Here is a 6000-nt window from a genome sequence, read left to right as displayed (position 1 = left end):
GAAGCAGAAATAGAAATGGTTGAGATGGTTGAGACTGCTTTCTAACTCAATTTGTCAGGGAACCAACCAGGAAGAGTGCATGCATTGACTTTATTTTTTCAAATGACCAAGATAGAGTCAGAGGGACACTAGTTAGAGAACCAATGGCAAATTGTGATCACAACATGGTTAGCTTTGAGGCATTCTTTCAAAAAACAAGGCCCAAGTCTAAAACGATGGTCTACAATTTCAGAAAAGCAAACCTTGAAGGTATGAGGCGGCACTTAGAAGAGGTAGACTGGAGCACACTGGATACAGATTCAGTTGAAAATGGATGGGTATATTTTAAGAATATACTACTTGAGGCTCAGGAGAAATTTGTACCAAAACTTAGCAAATTGAGGACCAAAAAACATTGGCCAAAATGCAAAAAAAAATCAAGAGGAAGAAAATGTTGTATAGCGCATACAAAAGGGACAGAGACGAAACAAAATACATAGAATATGATGAGCTGCAAAGAGATCTTAAGAAAGGGATAAGGAAAGCAAAGAGGGAAACAGAAAGAAACAGCTCTTGGAGCTAAAACTAATGCAAAAAGCTTTTTTCAATACTACAACAGCAAGAGGACAAGGGAGGAAGTGAAACAGATAAAGGGCAAAAATGGAAGTATCTTGGAAAACGAACAAGATGTAGCAAATGTTCTAAATGAGTATTTCATAGAGGTTTTTACAAAAGAAAAGACCGATAACATGCCACAGGTTAACAATCAGTCCAGTCAAACCCTAAGAGAGATCAGGATAAATGAGGAGGAGATAGTAAAGGGACTAGCAGAATTAAAAACAAACAAATCACCTGGGCCAGATGGTATATTTCCAACAGTAATTAAAGAAATGAAGGAAATTATTTATAGGCCACTAAGTCAAATATTCCAAATGGCACTTAGAACAGGGGATGTACCAACAGAATGGAAGACAGCAAATTTCATTCCAATCCACAAGAAAGAGGACAAAACTGAGCCAGGAAATTACAGACCAATCAGTCTCACCTGCATCACCTGTAAAATGTTGTAAAAAATGATTAGACAGAAAATAGAGATCTTAATGAAAACCATATTCTTGGAGATAGTCAACATGGGTTTAGATGAGGCAGATCATGTCTTACTAATTTATTAGAATTTTTTGAACACGCAACTGCAGCTGTAGATCATGTAAAAGCATATGATATGATATACTTTTGATAAGGTTCCACACCAAAGACTGCTCCTCAAATTGGAAGCTGTAGGCATTCAGGGTAATGTAAGTAGATTCATTATGAACTGGCTGATGTATAGGAAACAGAGGGTGTCGATTAGAGGAGTCGCTTCTAACTGGAGTGAGGTTGTTATTGGAGTTCCACAGGGATCAGTACTAGGGCCTTTGCTTTTTCTAATCTATATTAATGATCTGGACTCTGGGATAGTTGGCAAAGTTGACAAGTTTGCTGATGATACTAAAATAGGTGGCACAGCAGATACAATCTCGGCAGCACAGGCTATTCAAAGGGGCTTAGATAACATTCAGTTGTGGGCCGACACCTGGAAGATGAAATTCAATGTGGACAGTATAAATGGGTACAAATGTAAGTCGCCCTGGATAAGGGCGTCAGCTAAGTGACGATAATGTAATGTAATAACAATGAAACCATTTGCAATGTAAATTGCACATCCGTCTTTTAAATATTGATTTTATTCAGTTTGTGTTGTGTATTTATTAATACTACCTTTATTTTGTATTTGTGTAGTATCTAGTTCTACAGTCTGGTTGAACAATACAACAGAATAGCGGAACAAAGGCCCTGAATTCCGTGATTCTGTCAGTGTCTCCGCAACCCAGATTTCATAGCACCCTAAACACCCCATCTGCACATCTATCTATTTGCAAACGGCATTTCATTGAGCCTCATGACACATTTGAGCCACCGTACCTCTGCCAGCTGCAGGCAGTGAAAGAGCGCACAGTGAAGGAGTTTTCCATGGTAAGAAAACCCTTCACTCTCCTATTTTATAGTTCGAGTCACTGATGATACTCTAGGCCCCCTTATAATGACACAGGACTGTGGCAGACACTGGTGTGTGTGGGGATGGTAAAATTGTCACGACAGGTACAGATGGAGGGGCCCCTAAACTGAGCTTTGATTGGGGTCCAAAAATTGACAAACACAGCACTGCCTGGAGTACCCCCTGCCCTGCTGTTTTTTGTTCCAACTGAGGTCTTAATTGCTTAATTGAATCCTTATTTTTCCCATCAAAGCAATATACCATTCAATTAATTAATTAAGACCTAGGTTGGAACATAAACCAGCAGGGCAGGGGGTACTACAGGACCGGTTTGACAACCCCTGGTCTATATATCTATATGGGACTTGTGCTGTCCTTGTAGTTTGTCCCTCGGTGTCCCTGCAATAAATTGCAATTTATAGTGCAATATTAAGGAGAATTGTTTTTAACTTGTTTCTTTTAATAAACTTATTTTATATTTGAATAGATACTTTTAGCACAACAGACTATTTTAAACCTAATATTTTATCTCTAAAGATCATCCTGTTTAGTGGTGGGGGCTGGTATTGCAGCTTCCTATTTATTCATATTCATATTATTCATATTATTATTAGTATTAGTATTATTTAGGTGTATTTATTATAGACTATTGTTCATATGGTTTTACTTGGTTATTCTAAGTTAATAGTTCTAGTTGGTTTGGTTTATCTGTGATATTGGAGTGTTATATGAGTTTATTTCGTGTTATGTGTTTGGGAGAGCACAGCTACACCCCCAGCCCCCCACTTTTCGCAAAGTTGTGATTTTTAACAATTAAAGAAGATTTCTGTAATTGTCTGGCTTGGGTTTTATTGTGAGGAAATTGTGAAACCAACCTGATCAAAAGATTGTGTGTGTGGAACATACATAGATTACTGAATTTCTATAGCCCTGACCTTCGGGTTGAGGTGTTACAACTTGGCGTAGTCGGCTAGAATTGGGTTTGGTGTTGCATTTTCTTTGACATTAAGCCCGTGGAAGGTTCTGAAGGACATTAATGTTTCCTCCCTGGATGGGACCCCTGTGGGTAAAGTGTACTGGTAATGGTGAAATAACAGTACAAGAGTGGGAAGAGAAGTTAAAATGTATGTTTCCTATGTATCAAGTGTCTGAAAGTGCACAGCTTGATTGGGGGTTGGGCTTTCTAGAAGGGGAGGCTAAGAGGGAGATTGTTATTCTCCCAGAGAGGGACCGCAGTAGTGCCTAAGAAGTTTCTGTACATTTAAAAGAGCTTTATGGAAATCGTGCCCCTGCCTCTGTTGTTCGCTCTCCGTTTTTCAACTGCACACAGAAGGCTGAAGAGAGTGTCTGAAGGTTCGCCCTGCATCTGCAAGAGTGTTGTGAGCAGATGATGCCCGAGATGCAAAGACTATGCGCAATGAGGATCGGATCCTGCGGGATCAGTTTTTTGCAGGAGTGCGAGAGGTGAGCTTGCGGCGAGAGCTGTTGGCTGGTGTTGCCCAGAACGATGACTTACTGAAGTAAAGAAGGAGGCTGTGATGAGGGCTGAACTGGAGGAGGGATCTGAATTTAGCTGTGCCTCTACTGATGTGGCAACTAGAAGCAGACCGTGGGACGAGGATCTGCAAACTCTTACGCGAGAGCTGAGGACTGAGTTAGTGAAGGAATTGGAGGACACGGTCGGTGGTCTGTCCCAAACTATACTACAGGGGATTAGAGCTGACATTCAACAATTAGGAGTTGGCAGGTGCTCTGGGAGTTCCTCTTTACCTCCTGCTTACACCTCTCCAACCCCTAGACATGCAGGTTATGATGGGACTGGACGCCCCATTTGTCATGTATTTAAGAAGGCGGGTCATATTGCTCACTATTGCCAACAGCAATCACCCCAGCCAGCTTTAAACTAGTGCGTCCTGCTGTTGTGGATCAGACGGTGGGAAGTGCTGCATTAGATCCCTCTAAAGACTATTTTCCAGCTAATTTAGTAGGACAGTGCCCCATGATTGAGGTGTCTATGGATGGGGTGGGTGTGTCCTGTCTCCTTGATACAGGTTCCCAGGTCACAATGATTTGTAGGAGTGAGTTTGAGCGAGTGGATGACCGCTATGATGCAATGTTATCAAAACCAAATTTTCTAAATAAAGGATGCATTGAAAATGCCACAAACACTATCACCCCTGTAATGCATTCTGTATGACTAATTCCTTCAGTGTATGCTTTTTTTGATAGCAGATATAGCCACCCTAAAATTTCTCAAAAATGTGGCCATTAATACATGCAAATGTGAAACGTTTGTATTTAATTAACAGTGCAACACCTGCAGTGGTCTGAGACCGCTACACTAGCTATCTAATCACGTTAGATGAAAAATGAAATGTGTTATGTGCTTGTAATGTAGTATCGCATGTGCATCTGCAGAACATGTTTCAAACGTGTTTTGCATCAGAACTTTTGAATGCAAGTTATGTTTCCTAGTAATGTTTCAAATGTAGACGTTCAAATGAAACTGCCATGAAAAGTGCATGTAGTTTAAGTAGATGCTTTGGCTTATAACAGTACAGCTAATAGAATCATTGTGAAACTGATCTACAGTTAAGTTAGGTAGCTAGCGATCTTGTATTGGCTAGTGTCACTTGCTGGTTTCTCTACTCTATCCCTAAACTTATACAGTTTTAATTGTGCAGTTTACTGTTGATGCTAAATAGCTTGCTGGTTAGACAGGTAAGTGAAGGGAGCAGCGTTGCACAGTGGTTTGCATTTTGAGGCAGCTGTTGCAACGATTGCTACATGTGCCTGAGTATATCTGCAGCCTACGTCCACACAAGATTTTTACAAACTTACAACATTTCCCCCAGGCTATAGTTTTAACATGTAGGGCTATTTTACCTGTTGTCTGTTATTACAGATATTTTGTAGTTAATGTATCAGTGAATTTGTCTTTGATGGATTAAACTTGGCCACCTATTGTAAATCTATGTAATTGAAGATGCTGTTTGAAATGTTCACATATTTGAAATATACCCATTGTTTATTCATACACAAATACTAAGCTTTATGAAGGGTCAACAAAGAAAATATGAACCTATCCTCTTATTCCTTATTTATAGAAGGCTCCTAAGTGATAAGGCTTCAAAGTTTTTGTTAAAGTAACTGAATAGTCATAACTTGAATATTAAAGCTGTGTGATAGAAATTGTCTTTTGCATGTGAAAATATGTACTGCGATTTGCACAATTGCTTACTTTTCGCTTTGTGACGTGTTATGATGAAATTACGTGTGTAAATCTAACTTCCTTTTTTGCAGGACCTCCAAGCACAATCCCACAATGCAGTGCAACCTATGCAAGTTTTAAATGCCTAATCAAGAGGTGCTCTTCAAACACTACAGAATATGTCAGGGACAACAGAAAATAAATGACCCCTGCCTCTACCCAGATTGCATCTGCTCCTTCATGACTTCAGGTACTTTAAAATCTCACCTTACACGATTACATGCAAGGGCAGTAAGTCAAGAAAACTCAACATTTGTATTGTGGGCTATGCAACTTTAAAACATTTTTAATGAGAGACAGTTTGTTGGACATATTGGACGGCATTTAAGAGCATTTAAGGGATGCAGGGCACTGAATGAGGAAAGGGTATTATGTGTAGGCACATTTTCCCGACTGATACAGAAGGCACACAGATGGGTGTACCAGCCAACCTGTACCAGGCTGGCTCAGATAAAATCATCCTTCTCAGCATATTTCCTTCAAACCAGAGACAATTTGTGTAGTGTAGTACAGGTTTTGTTGCAAGCAAAAAAAAAAAAAATTATAGGCTGTACAGAATCACTTGGATGTGCAAACCAAATATTTCAGTTTAAATAAGTCTGACAAACATCATGTTGGGTTTGACCAAGTTTTTGGTTTGTTTTATGTGTACCAAAGAACATTTCTACTTATTTGGGGTTGTAAATAGGATATACAGAACCTCTTGGATGTGCAA

The sequence above is a fragment of the Amia ocellicauda genome, chromosome 20 (genome assembly GCF_036373705.1).
Source record: "Amia ocellicauda isolate fAmiCal2 chromosome 20, fAmiCal2.hap1, whole genome shotgun sequence".
Classification (NCBI taxonomy): domain Eukaryota; kingdom Metazoa; phylum Chordata; class Actinopteri; order Amiiformes; family Amiidae; genus Amia; species Amia ocellicauda.
This window is presented reverse-complemented; position numbering follows the sequence as displayed.